At 36.3% G+C, this 24,300-nt stretch overlaps 1 long non-coding RNA gene across 1 annotated transcript in view; it reads right to left on the bottom strand.

The window, feature by feature from the left end:
- Positions 1 to 24,300, bottom strand: part of LOC143689813 (uncharacterized) — a 176,996-nt gene that overhangs the window by 127,384 nt on the left and 25,312 nt on the right. Inside the window, exon 2 of the long non-coding RNA XR_013178922.1 lies at positions 13,995 to 14,096. This is a non-coding gene — a long non-coding RNA (uncharacterized LOC143689813). The remainder of the gene's footprint in view (positions 1 to 13,994; positions 14,097 to 24,300) is intronic.

The raw sequence follows: 24,300 nt of genomic DNA, 5'->3' as shown, positions 1-24,300 counted from the left end.
TTCACAGTTATAAGAAAGCATAATTACATAAGTGTAATCAATAACAACACCAATTACATCACTGTCATCAATAAAAATACATCCCTCCTACAAAAATACAATATTTTTAAGTGAGCTAAAACAAAGATTGAGAAATGTTTGAAAGAATCTGTCTTAGCCTGCCAGGCTGCTATGACAAATATGATATAATGGGTTAGTTTAAATAGGAATTTGTTGGCTCATGATTTTGGGAAAAATCCAAAATTGAACCTTAGTAAGGTAGAGCGTTCTTTCTCCTCAAGTTTTGTGACATTCTTGTCCTTGGGTTCCCTGGCTCATCATGTCCCTGCTTGCATCATGTGGGGACACCGTCTCCATTCTCTTCTAGTTTCCATTGACTTCCAGCTTCTGGCTTTCTCTGACTATGTCTAAATTTCTTCTGTTTATAAAGGACTAAAGTAATCTGGATTAAAACCCACCCTCATTCAGTTGGGCCATACTTTAATTTAAAATATCATCATCAAGAGATCCTATTTACAATGGGTTCACATTCACAGGAATGTGGATTAAGATTAAGAACATGTCTAAATAGGAGTACATAATTCAATCTACCACAAAAATTATGAAATAGCTTTTATGAAAATAAATAAGGATCAGAAAATATTTATGAAGATAATTAGAAAATTTCCCATTTGAGGTGATGGCAGCTTTAAAATAAAAAAAAAAGAGGTTAGAGAAATGTGAAGAAAGAAATAAATGTAAAAATAATTTAACAAATTATTTAATAATTTAATACATTTGATAAATGAAGGCCAAGCCAGAATGAACAACAGAGAATAAAAACAACATATAATCTCCAAAGATAGAAAAAGATTAAAAATAGGAATTTTTCAAAAGCAAAATAAGTGAAAAGATAAGTATTCAAAAGCTAGCAGAGTTAAGCTCCAACATAAATATAAGATGAATACTTGAACACCTATTAAAAACAATAAGTAAAAAAATATGAAATAAAAAGACTTGAATCAACATTTCAAAAGTTCCAAATGCCTAGATGGAAAATTTAACTCAAAATGGCCAATAAGAAAATATTTTCAAGTACTTAAAGGAAAAAAGTGGGACAACTAGGCAAAAATATCAAATCACTTATAAGGGAAATAAAATCAGAATGTCATTAAACTTTTCCAGAGCAATACATTAGGCACAAAAACAGTAGCCTGGCACATTTAAAATACTTATAGAAGTAAATGTGAGTCAAATATTTTATATCCAGTCAAAGTGACCTTCAAATTTAATGGCCACAGGCAAACTATTATGAACATCCAAGAATTCAGGGATATTTTCATGCACTTTTCCTAAGGAATCCATTAGAGAACAAGTTTTAGATAAATCACTAATCTGATGGTCAAAAATAAGTACATATATTTTAAAATGTATGCACATAGACATGCTTTTGTGTGTACATATACAGAGATATGCATATTGAAATGTTTGAATACATATTTTATTTCAATAAACTTTATATTTGTATGTATTCCCACATACATACTTTCAAAAGTTTATATTGGAGACAATATTGCTTATAATAATGGCTATATGCTATGACTATGTAGGTATAATTCATTTACTTTTAAAATAAGGGGAAAAGAGGAGAGTATATGATTTCAAATCAAATACTGGGGAACTGGAAGTGATGGGAAAAAATAATCAACTGCCTACTTCAGTTTTGCTCATAGTAAGAAAAGAAGGAAGAGGGAAGAGGAAAAAGAGGGGGCATGTAGATACATAAAGGAACTGATATAAAGGTAACCATTAAAACAAAAATGCAAACTTCCCTAAATATCAAACAAACAAAAAAGATCGACAAACAAAAAAGAATATAGGAAACATAATAATTCAAATAATGACAGAATACTTAGCCTAAACATATGTACATATATCTATACATTAAACAAAAAGATAGAATTAAAGGCACACATCAATAATATCAATAAATATAAAAGAGATTAACCCACCTATTGTTAGAAACATATTTTCAGAGTTGATAACAAAATAAACCCAATGTTTACATTAATCAACCATATTTTGGCCAAAAATAAAATTTCAATATATTCCAAAGAACTTAAATAATACAAACCGAATACTCTGACAGTAATTCAATTAAATTATAAATTCATAACGCAATTTTTTAAAAGGTAAAACAAAAGCTTCTCTTCTTAAAGTTTAAAGATACTATGAAATAACTTCCAGGTTAAATGGGGTAATAAAATTTGAAAGTGAGAACTTTCCAGGAAATAATGATAATGAAAACAAAACTCTTCAAATCTATGGGCTAGAACTAAAGAAGTTATCAGGGGACAATACCTAACATTAAATACTTGTGGCAATAAAAACAACTGGGTTAACAACAGCTCAAAGAGCTAGAGATAAAGAACAAAGTAAATTAAAAGAAACCAGAAGGAAGGAATTAATAAATATAAAGGCAGAAAATATGATAAATTAATGTAAAAAACATTCTTTAAAAAAATCAACAAAATAGAAAAGTTGCTGTCTAACCTAAACATGAATAGAGCAAGAAAGCACAAATATGCAAAATTAGAAACAAGACACCAGTAAAAGTTGAAAAATCACAAGCTTGAAGACCTAGATAAGTTGAATCCTCTTAGAAAAATACAACTCAACATAATTGTCTCTGATAGTGGCTGCAATCTAAAAAAAACAATTTAAGAGAAGAAACAGGAAAAGAAATACTGAATTTCCTACAATGAACAGTAGAAACAAATGGCTTCGGAAAGGAATTGCCGCAAACCTTTAAACATCCAAATATCCCACTTCTACTGAAACTATTCCAGAGTACAAAAAGGCAAGAAAACTTCCAGTTCATTTTATGAAGTATACAGAACAGTATTTCAAAATCTGAAAGCAATTATGCAAAAATTCTAAAGATGACTCTCACTTATTAATAGTGGTAAAAAAATTCTCACATTAAATATAAGTAAGGAAAACTCAATAGCATATTCTTAAATGTAATACCAAGTGGGGTTATTCAAAATATGCTAGAGTGATTCAATATTTTAAAAATCTATAACATCAATAGAGTTAAGGAGAACAATCATGTGACTGCCTCCATAGAGGCAGAAAAAGCATTACACAAAATTGAATATGCATTCATATTAAAAATACTCAATATAATAGGAGATAATGGATATTCCTTAACCTTGATAATATGTGTGCATTCAAGCAACGTTTTAAACAATAGCTTAAAGCAATTTTATAAATGTGACTAACAAATGGAATTGTAAAAAATTATCATGAGCTCCCAATATTGACTTTAGGTATTTTATTATTTTATTTAAATCTATATGAACATAATGATAGGCATAGATTCTATATTTGAATATATTCCCCATACAACTAAAATAACCAATAGAAATAATCTAAATATGTAAATTACTATATAACAAATAAAAGTCATATTAATAATTTTAATTTAAGTGTTGGAACTGGATAGTGGTGCCTTCTTGAAACTAATTCTACTAAGAACATGTTGATATTTACTAATTTCCACTTTAAAGTTTCTTTGGGGTTCAACATACCTATACCAAATACTGTTTTTCCGTATAACCTAATTATTCATCCATTTTTCTCCATTTGATTTACGGCAAAGTGTTTATCCATTCAGCATTCCATGGTATCATTTACACTGGACTTGAGAGGATCAATTTTTTTTTTATTAAACCCATAGGTTCTCCTATCATTAGCCTCCTTTATTTCTTTGCTTTCTCACTCCCATGCATCTCATTTATGGAAATCATGAGTCCGTTGCTAATTGTACACAGAAAGGCCATGTCCTTAATTTGATTTTTGTCCTGATACACTTTGATCCACTGAGAAATTTTAATATTACATGTGAAAACGTCATCTAACATTTGATTTTGCTCTGAGACATTGCAATTAATTGATAGGCTTCACTAGGGTTTTTTCTCAAAGCGTTTATTCTTATTTCCACTTCTTACTCTCTGATGTGTAGTAGCATCTCCAACTGCAGTATACAAGGCCTTAAATTCCTTATTGCCATTTCATTTTTTTTCATTAAGATATACTTTGCATGCCATAAAATATACCCTTTAACATGTATAATTCAAAGGATTTTATTATATTAAAAAGTTTTACAACCATCAATGCTATCTGCTTTAGTTTGTAATATATCAGAAATGGATTGACTTTTATAAAGGGGATTTATTTAGTTACAAATTTACTACTTTGGGAAGGTACATGGTGACGTCTCCTGGCCCTCTCTCCCACCTTCTGGGTTCAAACAGCTTTCCCCAGGGCATGTTCTTTCTGCATCCCCAAACATCTGGATCTGTATCAGCTCTGAGCTCTGAGCTGAGTTGTACTGGACTACTGAACTCTCTTCTGATCTTGTAAGCCTCCAGCTAATCAAATTAAATGTCACTCACTGTGGAAGGCACTCCCCTTAGTCAACTGTAGGTGTAATCAGCCATAGGTGAAATTCAGATACTGATGATTTAAGTCCACAGAAACAGAACTAGGCACCATCACCTGGCCAAGTGAATGCCTGAACCTAACGACTACACTATTTAATTCCAAAATGTTTTCATCACACCAAAAAGAAGCTCCTTGTTCTCCTCTAGCCACTCTTCCTTGCCAACCCCTGGGAACCAGTAATCCACTTTCTGTTTCTATGGATTTGCCTTCTGAATGTGTGATGTAAATATAATCACCACAATATGTGGTCCTTTCACTTACCTCATTTTCAAATTTCATTTATGTGATAGTATGGATCAGTATTTCATTCCTATTTTTATGGTCAAATAATATTCCATTGAATGGATGTACCACATTTTGTTTACCCATTAATCAGTTGATAGCCATTTGGGTTGTTTCTATGTTTTGACTAGTATAAATAATGCTGCTATGAACATACATATATAAGTTTTTGTAGACATGTTTTCAGTTTTCTTCAGTGTATATCTTAGAGTGGAAATTCTGGGTCATATGGTGTTATGGTTAGGTTCATGTGTCAACTTGGCCAGGTGATGGTGTCCAGTTGTCTGGTCAAGCAAGCACTGACCTAACCATTAATCCATGGCTGATTACAACTGTAGTTGCCCAAGAGGAGTGTCTTCTGCAATTAGTGGCATTTAATCTAATCATTTGAAGGCTTTAAAGGAGAAGTCAAAAGAGAGTCTCTACTTCAGCCAACCAGCCTCTCTTGGGGGATTCAAAGAAGACTTTTATCAGAGCTGTGAGCCCGTGGCCTGCCCTGCAGAATTTGGACTCATGCATCTCCACAATTGCATGACACTTTTATAAAATCTGATATTTACAGATATTTACAGATATCTCCTAATGGTTCTTTTTCCCTAGAGAACCCTGACTAATACATATGGTAACTCTATGTTAAAATTTTTGAGGAGCCACCAAAATGTTTTCCACAATGCCTGTAAAAGCTTATATTCCCAGAAGCAATGTATGAGAGTTGAATTTCTTTACCTCCTCACCAACACTCACTATTGTTTGTTTTTTTTTTATTGTAGCCATCCTAGTGGGTATGAAGTAGTATCTCATTATGGCTTTGTCTCTATTCCCTTTCATAATTACTGGCAAACCAACTAATATTCTTTTTTTTTTTTTTTCATGGGCAGGCACTGAGAATTGAACCTGGGTCTCCAGCACAGCAGGCGAGAACTCTGCCACTGAGCCACCATTGCCCACCCCCAACTTTTAATCTCATTTCTTTCTCCTAATACCTGACAAATGCAAACAATAGCAACTATGTCAGTTATTTGTCTCTTGACTCTTCACTCCATCTCCACCCTTTTGTGCTCATTCTTTTAGTGTCACAGGGAACCATATGCCTGCAAGCTATTTTACAGACTCTATTGCCAGCTGGATTCTGGTCTGCTTATGCCAATGGAAACACTAATGGTATATTGAAAGTGACGAAGAAGAAGAGATAAGTCACTTTTTTACATCCTTCTGGCAGTGTCTACCAGTGACGGCAGTTAGCAAATATGGATTTCTGGGTTCTAGAGCAGAAATCAGAGTTAAAACAGTATCAGGGGCTGTGGACATTCTGGCAACCTTGGGAGCCCAGCAGCAGAAACAAAAGCCAGTAATTTCAGGCCTCCCTGCTTTCTCAGCATTTGCTGGAACAAGGACTCCTCATTTCCTAGAAAGTTGAGGTGTCAGTAGTTCTAAAAGCAAAGACAATAGCCGGCCCTTCATCATTCTCAGGCATGAAAATTATTTGGTCTGGATAACAATAGTCTTCATTTTAATTCTCCTACCCCATGGGTAGAAGATTCTGAGTGTACTAATCTTCTGAGCAACATCCCTTTTCTCTTTTTTACTCTTTCAGTCCTTCCAAAATCAATTTCTCTCAGTTTAAATAGTTCTCCATTTTTATTTGACCCCAACTACTAAGAACTAATACAGTAAAAACAGTTCTATTTTCCAGCCTCTTTCCTTGGAAGTATAGTTTCTTTAGATTCATTTTCTCCATTTCAAGTTACCAGTGACCATCCTTCCAGCTTTAACATAATACTTGCTAAGTAACACACACTTGCTAACACATTGCTATACATTTTAAGTTTTTGCTATGATTTTGTTATCAAAATGGTACTTCACTCCTAGTACCATTTTCTGTATTAGTTGGGTTAGGCTGCAAAAACAAATTAATTCTGAAATCTAACTAAATCAACCTAACCTAATAAAGATTTACTTCCTGCTCATAGTATATATAGAGACAACAGGAGTAGGTGGGGTCTCTGCTCCACTCAGTCCCTTAGGGCCCAGTTTGAGGGAGGCTCTACTGTATTACCCAATGAAATAAAACATCCCCAGTCACTACAACAAAGGAAAAGAGAGCTAGAAGAATGTACTTTGACCCTTAAATGTTTTGACCTAGAAATGACACACAAAACTTCTACTCACAGCCCAATGGAAGGTCATATGGTGGTAAACAAGTGCCACAGGGCTGGAAACACAGGGAGCACTCAGAATTCAGTGAGCAGTAAGCAATCTGTCCACTTAGTTACTGGTCTTGGAGCCTTCCTCTTCCCCATCATTCATCTATAGCAGCCCTAGAAGACTTTCTGCATAACCACTAGGAAATCCCCATGGCTCTGTGAATTCACTGTTTAAAATAGTCATGGTCTGCTGTAGATTATAAAATTGATATTTTTATTTTTAATTTTTTACATTGTCCTCAACTTCTCTTGTGCTGTTAGCTAGCAAGTTTGTTATATTTAGTGTACTTTCTTCCTAAAAAGCCACCCTGGTTGGAAAACCAGCTCCCAGAGAGTTTTAGAGGATGGTGTGGAGACTCAAGATAGTCTGATTGCAGTTGAATTGTCTTACCTCTCCTTCTATATTTCTGCAAGTACTCTGATTTTACATTTGTTCCCATTTTTAAGCCCACCTTTTGAATGTTTATTTTTTTTCAGGTCCTTGGACATTTCTTTTGTCTTATTTTATATCAATGATTATTAGCCTTTTAACATATTTAAGAACATATTTTTAAAAACTGTTCTAATCTCAAGAAAATACATGCAAATACATGCAGTATTTTGTCTAGAATTTCAGGGAGTACAGAAGCCCTTGAAAACTTCACTTGGACTTTTAGATTAAGAAACATCTAGAGCAACTTCACAGTAGCTGTGGTATAAGGTTAAAAAAAAATTCCTTTATTTAAAAATAGCTTGAAATCTTCAATATTGAAGAATGCTAATGGTATTGAAATGCTAGTGTAAAGGACTTAGTGACTTCATGTATGTGAAGAAGAAAGCAGTCAGATTTTGTGGGTGGTTTGCACTCGAAAGAAAATAAAACCCAACTGTCTTTTTATAACAAGGCTAGAAAAAAATGCCCCTGTAGAAGAATGGAGCAATCTTTGGAGCCACTTTCCATATCCATTTCCCTTCATCTAGAAACTGAAATCTCTTTACATTTGTTTTACTTCATCTTTCATCAATAGATAGTATATAATTTATTATTCCGATAAAGAGTAACCAGGTAAGTTGTTCAGTCATGCAATGACATTGGTACAATGATTCCAAGGCCTTCTAATTTTCTATCTAGTAAGCTTTCAGCTATGCCACATGGCTGTCTGTATTCATTCATTCACCCCTTCATTCATCCAACAAATATTTATTGAGTGCTTAGTCTATGGGTGACTTCTCAAGAATATTCAACTCAATCAATTACATGGCATTGTATTTGTCAGATGCCAAATCTATCAAATACATAAGGTTTAGCTCTTCTGTAGTTACAAAAGCAAACAAAACAAATTCTGTTTTGTCTACTCAATCAATAAATATTTATTGAGTTCCTATCATATGCCAAACTTTGGACCAATTACATGGAATATAGTGGTGAGGTAGACAGCTTACAGTCTGGCAATGAAAAGTTTAATTAATTGCGCATGATATGCCATTAAGGAGAAGTTCATACATTATATTCTATTGCTATAACATTTTAGAAAGTACAACATATTCCTTGGGCTCAAGGTCCTCTGGTGGGAAGGGATGTCTAGGCTGTGATTTAGGAGATGAGTAGGAATTATGTAGACACAGGGCATTAGAGGCAGATAAAACAAACCATAACTGACCCTAAGAAGCTTATATCAATATAATAGGATAGAAATCAACAAGCATTTAAATAATTAGTAAATGCATTTGTTATAAGAGGGAAAAAGAATAATCAAAGGAAAACAGAGGGAAGAAGCACTGGATTCCAACTGGGAAAATCAATGAGGAGTTAGCATTTAAGTTGTGCCAGAAACAAAAAAATAAAACTTTTGACAACAAAAACTGGAGTGAAAGAGCATTCCACAAAATGAACAGGTATAGCAAAGCAATGGAGGCAGGGAAGTATAAGGCATGTTTGGGAAGGAACTCTTATAGACAAAGGATAAAGTGAGTGGAGCTTACAGTGAGAAATTGGTGCAAAGTGACTACATTATTATATAATCTTGACAGCAGAAATAAAATTATATTAAATGCAATCCTACACTTAACTGATAGTTGGTTTCAGATCATAGTAGTGATTATCATCTAGGAAATTTGAATTTTATTAGAATGGCAATGAGACATCATAGTATTTTTGAGTAGGAAATAACATGACCTGATATTCCTTTAGAAAGACAAATCTACTGGTAGTGTGGAGAGTTACCATATAAGAGCAGAGACTGGAAGAAAGGAGTCCATGTGGAAGTCTACTGCATTAGTCAATAGAAGAAATATGAAACCAGAACCTATCAGTTATAGTGACAATGGAATTGGGAAAAGTAAATGAAAAAAAGTGGTATTTCAGAAAGAAAATGGACATGAATGAAGTCTATCATTTGAGAGTAAAGCAGCTCAGCATGTGCTCACACTTTCATAATTGAGTGAATAGAAAATAAGAAGTCAAGAATGGGTTTGGGGAAAAGGAAGAGGTGAAGTATTGCAAAAGGAAATATCCACTGGGTAGTTAGAAATAGAACCTGAGGCACAGGGAAGCTCTGAGATCCTGCAGTGTGTTCTTAAGCAGTTACTTTTCCTCTAGACTATACTTATCTCTAGCTGTAATAGATAATTAGAGGTGTGTTTATTGGAGTGGTATCTGATGGTTTAAGAATCATAATTTGGATTAAAGGAATATTCCACTTAATCAACAGTGAAGATGTGAAGATAAATATTTATAATAAACAAAATAAAAAAGTTAACTTACTTTGTAAATATAAAATGATGAACTATACAATATGAAACAAAAAAGAACAAGAAAAAAATAGATCTAGATTCAAAAAATATATTATGTCCCTTCCTAATGCCTCTGGCTGGCTCTATCCACCTTACTATTGAAAATGGATAAAATTCAAAGCAAAACTAAACTAAAAGACCATGATGACTGTGGGTAGAGGAATATTTATTCTAATCCTGAGTTCCTCCGACCTAAATCAAATTAATTCTGAGTTAGGGCAAGAGATATTGTTTCTAAGAACACCACTGCAAGATGGTTTTATGAAACATATTTTATTCCTTCCTATAAGCTAATTTTATATCTCTTCTATTTCTTTGTTTGGAGTTTACATAGGTAAAGAGAGGGAAAGGAAAAGCTTGATTTAGGGGAACATGTGACTCATGTAGACTTGAACCGTATGAGTAGGGTAATAAAAGAGAGGTGACAAAAATATATCCCACTTTCCAAGTATGGGAATGATAGCAGTTTTAATGATGCATGGAAAAATGACAAGGTGAGGAGTCCAATTTTTGCCATGTTTAACTTTGATGATGACAGTATATAGATATGCCCATGTCACTCAGACAGTAACAGATGTAAAACTGGAGCACAACTGAGAAATTAGGCCTTGGAGTAAAGATTTGGAAATCTTCAAATATAGTAGGAACCATCCTCCCACCCAAAGCCAAATAGGAGGCTAAGAAGCAGGAACCATGAGAGAGGAGTCACAACAGAGGTCTGCACAAAGGATGCACCTGCCCAGGTGGATTGAGCATTTTTCCTCCCAGAATGTGAGTAGATAAGTAACAGAGCACACATTTCAACCCTGGGCTACAGGGGAAGAAACAATTAACTAGAAGAAAAGATAACCAAAAAAAGGCAACTCAAACACCCAGACATGAAAAGATGTCCAAAAGAAGAGTCAGGTGGCACAATGAGTTGAATTGTGTCTTTCCAAAAGATATGTTGACATTCTATCTCCAGTACCTTAGAATTTTATCTCATTTAGAAAAGGAATCATTTCTGATATAATCAGTTAAGATGAAGTCATACTGGAGGACGGTGGGCCTTTAAATCAGTGATATGTGTGCTTTTAAAATGAAGAGAGCACAGAGACAGACACAGAAGGGAGAAAGGCATGTGAAGAGGGAGGCTGAGACAGGAGTTAGATAGCTACGAGCCCAAAATGCCAAGGATTGCTGGGCACCTACAGAAGCTAGGAAGAAACAAGGAAGATATGGCTCAGAGAAAGCATGGCCCTACTGAAATCCTGATTTTGGACTTCTGACATTCAGAACTGTAAGAAAATAAATTTCTGTTGTTTTAAGCCACTGAGTTGTAATAAGTTGTTACGGTAGTCCAGGAAGCTAATACAGACTGTATCAATAGCAGCCTATAGATTTAGGAGGTTTTCGACAACCATATTTGCGTAGTAAAGCTTGGAGCTTCCTGTAAAGTGCTATACAGAGGACTTTATTCCTTTCTCATATGCTTTTGGTTAGGAAATGCTGCCTATCTCTTTGAAAAGTTCTTTCAGAAACACTTAGGCCAATGTGAAGTTGATTCTATAATACTCTGTTGGACTTAAAGACTATGACATGTTTACATAGTAAAATGCATATCCTTCACAACGAAGGTGTCAAAAACATTTGATGATTGCTTAAATATAATGCAGCATTCATTCAACATCTACATTTATCCTTGGTCCTGCAGAAGATACAGAGATGAATTAAAACCATGGTTCTTACTTTCTACTGGTTCACAATCTAATTTCAGAGAGAAATAATCATAACTCTGGATAAATTTTTGTTGTAAACAAATGTACTCTGGCTACATTATGGGGAAGGAAATACATTGGGGAGACTCTTAGAATTAATGGGAGACTACAGACTAAACAACAGATGCCAGCCAAACCAAAACAGGAGGCTAAGAAGCAGAAACCATGAGAGAGGTGTCACAGCACACGTCTGCATGGGATGCACCTGCTCAGGTGGATTGTCTATTTTTCCTACAGGGAGTGAGCACATGATTAGCCTACTTTGGATCACATGCCTTTGGAGAGAGCAGTGAAATGGAGAAGCCATAACCCCAATAACAGAATTTAGGGGACTATTAAGAAGGCAAAATGAATGCTGGAGCAAAATAAGTCCACAGATAATTAACATTATAATAAATGTAAAATGTACTCTGAGAATGTAGAGGATGAGTAAAGTAATTCTAGAGGATAAATAATAAGCATGTAAGAATCATCCTGGATTATCTGTATGAAGATTATTGACAAAAGGGACTACTAAAACATCTGAGAATTGGGTTTTTGCTTGACATTAATGTCCAGATGTTTGAAGTTTTACAACTTTATGCTCAATTTCATACACTAGGAAAAGGGAAATACCCAGATAATTACATGATTGTTAAATACCAGGTCGGTGAGTTGATATTAATGCTCAAGGGCATGGGCCAAGATGAGTACCACATACACGTCCCATATGAAATAAATAAATGGAGGAAATACATGAAACAATGGTTTTCAACATATTTGACATTAGCCAAGGAAAGACAATGATCCCTGCAAGAAGGTGGGGACAACTATGTGAGTCCTATGAGTGTTCCAGCTAACTAAGAAGTTTTCAAGTGATGGCTCCAGGAGGGAAAACTGAGGCATTGTTCACTATGCTTGCTTGGTTGAGGAGATGAAATGAGAGTCTGGAGAAAACAAGGCTGCTAGAGTTCACAGGGCAGAGTACTGGAGATCAAAGAGTGGCACAGAGAGGAGGTTCCAGAGATCTACAGAGGGTCCCGTGAAGTACTCAACAGAGCACTGATCACACATGTATATAAGGACACCACCTGAGGCCTGGAAAAGAACCACCTAAAAAGTTTAGAGGAAACAGACTCAAGGTTTAGAGGATCAGACACAAGCAGGTTCAGAGACACAAGTACATTATAAGCAGGGAACCCAGGCCCTATGTCAACTACCGCTTTGCACCTCAACTCACTCCTACAGCCTCATGCAAGTTGCCTTGTAACTTGAAAATGAAGAGGGGCAAAGACTGTTTTTGGTATGTGTGGTACCAAATGAAAATGGACTAACACTGAACTACACTTAGAAGTGCTGAAAGACAACAGTGAGGAGAAATCCTCACATTGTGCATGGTTTTAGGTGGGATGCCTCATATCCACATTGTATAAAAAGAAAAGTGGCTCAAGATAAAAAACAAAATAGAGAGAAACTCACACACAGGTAGTGGAGAATGGATTGGCTGATTAGCCAGAGGCCTGGAAGAGAGCAACTACAGCACAGAAGGGGGATTTAATGCCACTGAGACAGAATGAAAGTCAGTTAATGTGAGCCACTCTCAGCCATTGGCCACTCCAGCACTGGCACAATAGATACAAGAGTGGAATAGCTATGGTGGCAAAATGAAGGCTATACACATAACCAGTATGGGCACGCACTTACCAAAGTTGATCCAGCTGTGGCTGCTGCTGCCAGATATCCAACTAGCCAGCAACAGAAATCTGGAGTGATAGGAAAGATCAACACTGAACCCATATATGGTACCCATAACTCATGGAGATCAAACCAAGTATTTAAAGCCAAATTGATTACATTGGATCCTTCTATTCTGAGGGAGGGGACAGCAATCCATTCATTCTGAATAAGGGTTTACCTTATCTATTATCCCAAGACTTATGAAATATGTGAACCTTCAGCATGAGGTTCCATCTAAGACTGCACCAGACCAAGAAATGCATTTTACAGAAAGGAGGTATAGCAGTGAGCATATGACCATGAACTTATTACACACTATACTATACAGAAGCTATTGGTCTGACAGAGTGATGGAACAACCTTTTGAAGTCATCCTAAGGTTCTAGCTAGGAGATGAAACACTACAAAGATAGATCTATATCTTTTACAATACAGTATATATCCTAAATCTACAACTGTTATATGGTGCTGTAACCTCAATAAGTAGAATTCTCATGTAGGGAATCTGTGCTTCCCATTCTTGCAACTCTGGGCTCTGTAGCTTTAGAGGTCTCTTTTCCAGAAAGAAATGTTTTCACTAGGGAACGAAACGAGTTTCATTAAACTTTAAGCTATGGCTGTTTCCTGGTCACTTCAGGTAACCTGGTCACTTCAGCTCCTTGTGCTAACAGACCAGCAAACAAAAGGAGTATCCATATTGTTAGAGACTATTAATCCTGATCAATACGAGGAGATAAGGTTATTATTAAATAATGAGGGGATATTTGATACTCACATGATTCACTGGGGTGTCTCTCATTATACCCTTGTCCACTTTTTTCCTTTTCTTTCTTTTGTTGTTTTTTTCCTCTTAAATGGACAAGGCAGTCACCATGGCCTGAGAAGAATATAGCAACCAGGAATTCAGATCCCTCTGGAATTAAGTCTGGAATATTCATCAGCTAAGTATTCTAGACCAAAAGAAATGTTAACCAACAGTGGGGAAAAGGATAGCAGAGGATAATGGAAGAAGGAAACAATAGCAGTTATAAATCTTCAGACCAATTGCAGATGTGGGACTGTAATTCATCCCACTAACTTCTCTCAGGTAAGTTTGCCCCTAAAAGAAGACCAGTCAGAATCCTGGAGCAGTTTTTTGTAGCATTTATCATGCAGCATAACTGATCTGAAAGACATACAGGTGGACTGTAATGGATGCTGAGGCACTGATTTCCTCAGCTGCTGAGAGCCTCACCTAATGGCTGAAGGCACTCACTTGAATCATTCTCTGACAATATCCCTCAGCAAAAGAAAGCAGTCTTGCTCAAAGTCACTTACCTTCCCGAGACAGCTCATATCTGTCTTAGTTTACCAGAGCTGCTATGACAAATACTATACAATAGGCTGGCTTAAACAACAAGAATTTACAGCTCATGCTTTGGGAAGCTAGGAGTAAAAATCAGGGCATTGGCAAGGCTGTGCTTTCTCCCCAAAGTCTGTAGTGTTCTGGTGAAGTTTTAATGCAACCTTTGATCTGTGCATCCATCTCTACCTCTGTGACATGGTGATGCGCTTTGTCTCCTCCAGTGGCTTTCTCTGACTGATTGCATCTTCTTCTTGTAAAGGGCTTCAGCAATGGGGATTAAGGCCCACCCTGATTCAGTTGGGTCATACCTAAATAGGATCTGAGAGGATCCCATTCACAAATGAGTCCACACCTTACCTGATAATATATCTTATTATGTATTATCATTCATAAATAGGATCCCATTTACAAGTAGGTTCCCACCCACAGGAATGCACTAAGATTTAGAACATGTTCTTTTGTTGGCTTGCATAACTGACCTACAAAAATCCAGAAACAGTTTGATGAAGGGAAACGAAGGTCCAGCTCTGAAGAACCCTCTCAACTCCAGGGCTCCCTTAGGATCTCTAATAAGACTTTCTTCCAACTGCATCACAATTCAACTCCTCCCTCTGCCCACCTTCTTTCCTTCACGCCATCACAGGTTTGGACCCCACTAGCAAGGCCAGGTTAAACCTCTGGCACAGAAAACTCCAACTCCAATTCTATTTCCTAGGAAACCTGACTTAAAATCATTTTCTGTTTAGGTTCAAAAACATGACAAAATACTAGATATTTTCTGGGAAAGTTCATGGTGAGAATAAGTTTGATACCTTCTAAAGATGGATATATTATGAATATGTTCGAGATTGCAGAACCAATGGGCAACTGGCTTCCTCAATCAAAAGATCTGAAACTGCAATTAGTATATTTTGCCCCAGATAGCCATAGGCATCAGGTCCAAGTAATGAACATGCTCCCAAGTGTGATTATTTTAAAAGATTAATATTTGAACTTAACCCATAAAAGACATAAGAAAGATTGTTATTTTGCCCAATTCTTTCAACAAATAATACATCAAGGCAATCTTTAAAGAAAATAAAGTTAAAACTAAAGTTGTAGCAACTCATTCCACAATGCCCACAGAGGCTGCGTGTTAAGAAGATGTAAGCTGAAGTATGCAAGATGAGATGGGGGCCGGGGATATTGAAGAGCAAGTGATCCAAACTCAAAATGTATGTTTAGATCCCAAAGGCTGGGAAAAATAGTCACATTTGGTTTTCTGGGATCAATGGTGATCTGACCCCACCCAAATGAATGGAGAAAAATGGCTCCAACTTAGTACGGCTGCAACCTGGGAAGCCTCAGGGAAAATCACCATGATAAAAAGTGACATGATTAGAGAGTAGAGTTACCAATTCTGAATAGGCCACATGAGTCTGGACACCAAGTTGGCTTCCTCCAATTCAGGAACTTCCTGAATTGTTAAACATATGTTAAAATGTTAAACATACGTGCTCTAAAGGGTAAGAGTGAAATCTCAAATTCACCAGCTGATTTTTTTAACAATCCTTAGCTTACAATGTAAAGAAACATGCCATTTCTTGTGTCCAATCATGGGGGATTGATCTATACCTGTAATACTTGTTTGAAAATAATAGAAAAACTAACATTTGTGGAGCACTCATTATGGACTAGATGTTGGGTTAAGTTATTTATATGTATCATCCCATTAACTCCCCACAAGCTTTGAGTTATGGCACTACTATTATCATTGCCGTACAAACAAGTTCCAACAAAGTTAAATAATTTGTCCACATACAGCTAATTGGTGATTGGTACAAAGGTGGAATTCAAACACAGGCTGTGGACCCCCCCAGGGCCCTGGATTTTATCTTCAAAATGAAGTAGGTAAAACTTCAAACAATACACAAGAAAGCACCAGAGACTCTGAGAAGTGGACAAAACTTGTATTGCTATGGCAGTCTCAGAGGACTCCTGTCCAAAGTTTGAGCCCCAAATATTCTTTGTTTTCAGATTATATAGGCTCACAAGTAAGGTGGGAGTTACTATGGGAAAGGGTGGTGAACACTGAAAAGGTACAAAACTTGCAGGGCAGGAGTTACTCTCTGGCCCTTAGCTGAATTATTTCATCTGAGATACAAGCAGCTCTGGATGTGACTAGGAGCAAGGCCTTTGGACATACCTGAGGGAGCCTGGCCATGATTAGGAGTATGGCAGACATCTTATTTTACTTCCTTTGAGATAGCTTGCATTTACATGCATTTATGAGTGCACAAATTTATTGTGTGATACACACAAATATAGAGTAATATGCATAAATGCAAAAAGTAATACAAATTCATAAAGTTAGACAGCAATAATACTGAGGTGACACACATAAATTCATAAAGTCATACATTGATACTGAGGATAAACTTGTAAACTACCTCACTACTTCTCAATGGCACCTTAGATGCAGAATCTTTCTGGAGATTTTTAGTGTGCCCATGGGTACAACACAAGTTTTGACAGAACTGACCTTGGCTTCTAGCACAACTTGTAAAACTTAATATTTTTTCAGAGAATAATATACATTACCAACTCCATCCCTTCTACTGATATGTTTAAAATTCAGTAAAAATCTAAATGTTAGCCCTTATCTGCTCCCATCTTTCCACAACTACTTTCAGGTATATTTCTCTTTTTTAAATCTTGCCCTAGTCCTTGGAGGTGGCATGGTAGGTGGCCAAGTACACGAACCTCAGAATTAGACCAGCCCACTTCCATTTTTTATTCCACCATTGAAAAATTGTATGTCCTTGGGCAGAGTAGTTAAAACATTTTAATTTAATTTTCAATAAAATGAGACAATAATCTCTACTACATAAGACTGTTTGGGCAATTCAATGATATGACACACATAAAACTCTGGTCCTGTGGTTATCCCTCGATAATTAGGTGTTCCCTATGTCCTGCTTTGCTTTATTTTCCTAAAGAAGGGACACAGGTGCAATCAACCACCAAGTCTTAAAAGTCTCTCCCTACAGCAAGGAGCAAAAAAAAAAAAAAAAGCTGTTCAAGCTGGAAATTGAAGATTTCCTATCCCCCAAATGTAGAACCGCCTTAATTAAGTAATTAAGAAAAGACCTCAATTACATTTAAATGCTTGTTTTGATACTTTAAATACCTGCTTTGATGCTTTTGTATTTTAAAACTGATACCTCTGAAGTTTTAGCACTTGTTTTAGGAGCTTTCGTAGACTTAAAATTTGATGGTATTTTAGGGCCCATTTCCTCAGATTCTGCAACTTAGTCCTTAATCTTCTAAATGCCTAGGTCCTTAATAACCTACAATAAGTTAGAGGTACTGATTTTTACTTCATAGTCTAGTAGTATGTTCTGTTTTTAGTATTGGCCAGATTATTAAACTTCAAAAGCAATGTAGCCTTGTGGTAATAGCAGTAACACCTGGATCCTTTCACTGGTTCTGCCACTTCTAGGGGCAGGTCCTGGAGCAAAGAGCTCTCTGAGCTTCTCTGAAGGCCCTTTTCTCTTTCATTTCCCAAACTAGGCAGAGTTTCCAGAACAAAGTAAAAGCTGCAAAAAATTTTGTTGAACCAAATAACTTATTAATTTGACAATCAGTCTATACAGGAATGATCTAAATAACTTGGCCCATATTCAACTATCATGTGTTGATGCTTTTGATCTGGATATATTATAGCACATAAGAGGAGAATGCTACACAAACTATAAAGAAGCTTTCAACCTAATATCTCCAGTCTCTGAGAATTCCCTCTCAATGATATCTCTTCATCCAAAACTTCAAAAAATAATTCTGTCTACAGCTATACCCTTATCCATTTTTTGTATTTATTTTCACCATGAGAGAAATTTCTTGAAGCATATAATCCTCAACATTAGCGCTATAAATCTAGTAAAATATTTTAGTTTTACATTTTGTACTTCTTTTCAGAGCTGAGTTTCACCTCCTTCATTTTCAAGTTTTGCAAACTATCTTCATTTACATCATTAGAACTACGCATGTTTATGACACAGTATTTTGAGGCAATAGCTTTAAGTAAGAAAAGTACAAGTTTTTTAGCAGAGATATAAATTGATTTCATCATCGATGGTACCTATAGCTAGAAAGTTCTTTCTTTTTCTCATGGTCTCATTTTGTGTGTTGTCCCCAGATTGAATATTGAAATTCTCAAATGAAAATTGATAAGTTTTTTGACTAGGAGGAAGAAGAAGAGACGAAAAGTCTGTCAAAGGAGCTTAATTGTGAAGCTGTGCACAAATGGGCTGAAGCTTAAGATGGTGACAACCCTAAGGAAAGGGGTACAGCTTATATAGGATGGGGGGGGGCAGATTTTCATTGTCTAGCTTGGGAGTGAGAAATTGGCAGGCTAACCAGTGGAGTTATCTCAAGCTTATAGCTGCTTGGGCTGTAACTGCTGGAGAGCAGAGGTTGGATAGGGGAGCTATCTCAGGAGTACAGCTGCCAGAGGGCAAACACAAGGACAATCATGGGACCGTGGCATGAGCAGGGGCAGATTTGGCTCTGCAAGGGGCCTCCTGGAAGTTTTGGGTGGGGGTTTAGTTTAACAAAAATGAGCAGAACCAGCTGACCCTACATCATCCAGAAAAGGACACTATTCTGTTATATATAAATGGCATGGAAAGGACTACAAAACATGTATTATACTTTTGCTAAAATCTCTTTCTATATGAGAAGAATATAAAGGTTATTTCTAGAATCTAGCTACAAATATTTATGGAAGAAATTTACAGAATTTTATCTGGCGTTTTCTACTACTAGTATTTGAAGGTAAATAAGCAAATGATTTCTGACATTGAGAATTTTGACTTCCCTTCCCTCGGGTGATATGGTGTACTTCACTCATTGCCGAAGAAGTCTGGTGAGTAAATAAGGGTAACTCCTCAGATTTTTATAGACCACAATGTGCCCTTCCTCATTGTGATAATTAAGTGGCATTGCAAAATAAACCATATAAGCTTCAAATGTTACTCAGTAAAGTACTTGCATTTGTAGTCCAAGTAGGAAAATGGCAGAAATATGTGAAAAGTGGGATAGAATATATACCTCTAAAATCCTAACTTGTATGATTCCAGAAAATGCATATAACAGAATGACATGCAAATTTGGTTTTTAGTGTTTTGGCTAGCTATATAAATATTTTACCTACCATAAATATTAAAACATAGTAAATAGAAAACCTTTTAAAAATAATTATATTGAGGTTTAGGAAAGCAGGTAATAATATGGAGGAAGATATGACTCTTTTACTTCAGTGGATAGTTTGAATCTAATAAATGGTTTAACAATTGATTGCGACATCCTGACCTGTGAGTCCCAAGTTTTAAGTTAGAAAATCGTAACTCTGTTTATGTAAAACTTAAAGATCATAACTAGAATAATGGGCCTTCCAAAGTAATAAAGAAAGCATGAAAGCGACAGAGACCTAATATGTATGGGCATGATATATTCTTTTGCTATAACTAGCAGCACATCTCCTGCCTGCAAATACTATTGCCAAGTCAACCCACATGTTGTTTTTGACTTTGTATTATCTGAGTAATACACTCAGTGGCTTTCAGAAAGCTTAACTCCAGATAGGAAAGAAAGAAGAAACATAACAGCAAACGATGTAAGATAGAATAATAAATATAACATTAGAATCATAGTTTAAAGTTTACAAAGAATCCTCACATTTCATTGAATAATGATACATACTTAAATTTTAAGGTGTATACTGTAGGCTTCATTATTGTTGTAGGAATTTGGAGAAGGGAAAGATTAGTCTGTATAATAACAGTTTAGAGAGTCTTCATTCAGGGCAGGTTTTTAAGTGGACCATGAAAAATGACAAGAGAATAATGTTGCCCTAGAATGCTTGCTGCCTCTGAAATGGTCTAAAACTGCCAGAAACATATTTTAGAACATTTATTTAGGCACCCAAGATCCAGCTCTCTATTTCCTTCATCCACAAGATGCATGGGTTGTACAAAGTACTTTCTATGAAATGAGGTAAATGGCATGCATGTATTATCCTGAATATTAATCTTGGATCAGAATAGAGCATTGGAATCATATTAGGAACTTTAAAAATAAATAGGAGGTGGGGCAAGATGATGGCATAGTGAGATGTGAAATTTAGTTAGTCCTCTAGAACAGCTAGTAAAAAGCCAGGAACTATCTGGAACAATTGTTTAGGGAACTTCCATGATCAGACACACATTGTACACCAGTCTGGAATGGGTGGAAGAGCCGAGACCCCATGTAGAACTGTAAATCTCCCAAGCCTTGGAAGTAGGTGACCCTCCTCCACTAGCATGGCTATCTGTCTTAGAGTTGGGTCCCTGAGGAAAATAGAAGCCCTGTCTACTAAAGCAAGGAAAGTAACTCAACCAAGCTGAAACTGAGGAATTAATTTAAGAATTCAGACTGCTGAATACAAGCTCTGAGCAAGCATGCTAGGAGCCGGCGAGTTTCACCCTGGCAGAGAGGAGATGGGCTGATGGGGGAAAAAAAAGAAAAAAGAGGCCTTTGGAGTAGGATGAGCTCAAAACACTGTAAAAGTGCTGGGCCCCAAGAAAAGGGGAACATAAAGTTCAGTACCAATTCTAGCTCTTGGGGCTAGAAGCCTGGCTCTGAAAGGGATTTTTTTCTCCCCATTTTGTTTTTTATTTCTTAATAGCCCTTAGAGCTGCAGGCATTCCCAGGCTTCAGCACTATCCCAGGCACAGTTATCATTAAGGTATGTCTGAGAGACAAAATAACTAGTTAGGTAAAGGAGATAAATCCCTAAAGGGCATATCTTTAAGTTGTCATTACTGAGAACAAGGGAAGGTAGTTTAGCCAAATTCCAATTGTGGTTTTAATCCAGGTAGAGAGAAGGTGGAGCTAATGGAAATAAAATTAAAAAAAATAAAGACAGTGGCTTTGCTTTCTCTCTCTCTAGGGGAACCACTGCTCTTCCCACTACATAGGGCATGACATCTAGGGGTGAGAGCCTCCCAGGTGGCCTGGGAGATGACTCTTGGGAATGAGCCTGTATATCACACCATGGGATCAACAATGCCATCCTGACCAAAAGGGGAAAACAAGTTAATAAATAAGGTTTCAGTAACTGAGAGAGTTCAAATAGAGTCAAGGGCCTACTCTGGAGGTCACTCTTATTCAAGATTCAGTTAGACATTGCTACTTATAATAACTTGCCAACTCCCAACCAAAACCATTCCTGCCAATCTTAAAGAACACTAGGGCATTACATAAGTTCAACAAAGGTTTCATGTCTTAGGTTAACCTTCCAGAAACCTACACTCTCCAGATGGGTCTCTGGACTAGATAAGTTCTGGAATGCAGAGGGGCCAGCCTCTCCAGAACATCAACTAATCCCATTCCCCTATCCCATATGATCAATAGCCCCTTCCAACATGAAAAAGTTAGACTGGACACAGCCTAAATACCCCTAAAGAGTGGGAGAAAGAGCAAAGGTGATGGTGGAGTTATGCAGAGAAGGTAGGGGTTAACAAATGAGCATGATTGCTAAATCATTATACTGATATTTAATTTAGTCTCCAGTATCTTAGAGCAACTAGAAGGAAAAACCTAAAATGGTGGCATTACTAAACTCTTAAATATGTTCTACAACTAATTGTTATGATGTGCTTTGAAATTTATTGTTTTTTGTATATGTTATTTTTCACAAAAAAGGAAAAAATGGCAATTATGATGATGAATACACAGCTATATAATGATATTGTGAGCCACTGTACACTTTGGGTGATTCCATGGTATGTGAATTTTATAATATATATCAATAAAACATAAATGTTAAAAAAAACAGTTACAAATCATAAAAAACGAGATGGTGGCTTTGGAATTAGCCAAGCTCAGAGTACTGGAAAGAGTCTAAGCCCCAAGAAGGGGGGCACATAGAGCCAGGTACCAAGTCTGGCTCTTGCCTGGCAATATTTGGGGGTTGGGAACCATTCTGAAAAAGGATTTTTCACATTTTTAAAATTGTTTTCTTTCTTCTTTTTCAAAATTATTCTAAGTAGCTCATTAAAGAAAGCTTCAGGCATTTTCAATTGTCAGTGGGACCCAGGTAAGGGCTGAGTTAAGATAAGTCTGAGAGACAAAGTAATGAATCAAGTGGGGGAGATAATTCCCTAAGGGTCATATCTTCCCCAAGAAAATGGAAGAGCCCAGCTCAAGTGACTACCATACTTCAGAAAATTAAGGTCTGAGGGTCTAGAAAACAGAAACAGCTTAGTCCTGACAAGCATGTCTCAACCATGGCCCTGGCAGGGAGGGTCTGCTGAGAATTAAAGGTGTCAAATAACTTTATGCCAGTGGGGAGCTGTGAGCTGACAAGTGCCACCTTCTGAGCAGGACAGAAAAAGCACAGCTCTAGAGGATTTACAAGAAAGCCTGACAACCTGCTGGGTCTCAACCTCAGGGAAAATCGATACTGATTACACCTTCCCCCTGACACCTGGGCCTGTCAGATCTGGGAAAATCTGATTGGGGTCGACCATATCTAGAGACACTCTCTTTTGTTCTTGGAAGACCAAAATAAAAGGTTCCATATGGACAGAGCAAGAACAAGAAGAACAAGAATTGAAAAATCCTAATCAGTCAAACTATGGTATGCTAAAGGTCTAGAATAAGTTGAACTAAAACCAAAGAACAGATAGAGAACAAAGCGAACCTAAAAGAAAACCTCAGTTAAAAGAGTGAAAATGACCTCCAGAATAAACTAATCAAGGAAATCAGATGCCTAGACATCAACAAAAAATTATGAGTCATACTAGGAAAAACAAAGATATGGCCCAGCAAAGTAACAAACTAAAATTTCAAATGAGATACAGATTTTGAAAAACTAATTAAAGATGTTCAAACAAACATGCAAAATCACTTCAAATATCAAATCAATGAGTTGAGGGAAGATATGGCAAAGGACATGAAGGATATAAAGAAGATGAACATAAAAGAAGAACTCAAAAGTTTGGAAAACAAAAGACAGAACTTATGGGAATGGAAGGCACAATAGAAGAGATGAAAAATGTAATGGAGACCTATGACAGCAGACTTGAAGAGGTGGAAGAAAGGATTAGTGAACTAGAGGACATCTGAAATCCTACACACAAAAGAACAGATAGGGAAAAGAATGGAAAAATATGAGCAGGGTTTCATAGAATTGAATGAAAACATGAAGCACATGAATATACATATCATGGGTATACCAGAAGGAGAAGAAAAGGGAAAGGGGGCAGAAAAAATAACAGAGGAAATAATCACTGAAATATTCCCATTGCTTATGAAAGACATAAAATTACAGATCTAGGAAATGCAGCATACCCCAAATAGAATAGATCCAAATAGGCCTACTCTAAGACACTTAGATTGTCAAATGTCATAGACAAAGAGAAAGCAGAAAGAGAAAAGCAATCTATCACATACAAGGGAAGCTCAATAAGACTATGTGGATTTCTCAGCAGAAATCATGGAGGCAAGAAAGCAGTGACATGATTTATTTAAGACACTGAAAAAGAAAAACTGCCAATGAAGAATTCTATATCTGGAAAACCTGTCCTTCAAAAATGAGGGAGAATTTAAAATATTTTCAGACAAGTAGAAACTGAGAGAATTTGTGAACAAGAGCTCAGATTTACAAGAAATACTACAGGGCAAGAAATACTACAGGGAACACTACAGGCAA

The sequence above is a fragment of the Tamandua tetradactyla genome, chromosome 7 (genome assembly GCF_023851605.1).
Source record: "Tamandua tetradactyla isolate mTamTet1 chromosome 7, mTamTet1.pri, whole genome shotgun sequence".
Classification (NCBI taxonomy): Eukaryota; Metazoa; Chordata; class Mammalia; order Pilosa; family Myrmecophagidae; genus Tamandua; species Tamandua tetradactyla.
Note: the sequence above shows the minus strand (reverse complement) of the source record. Positions and strands in the feature narration are given on the sequence as shown.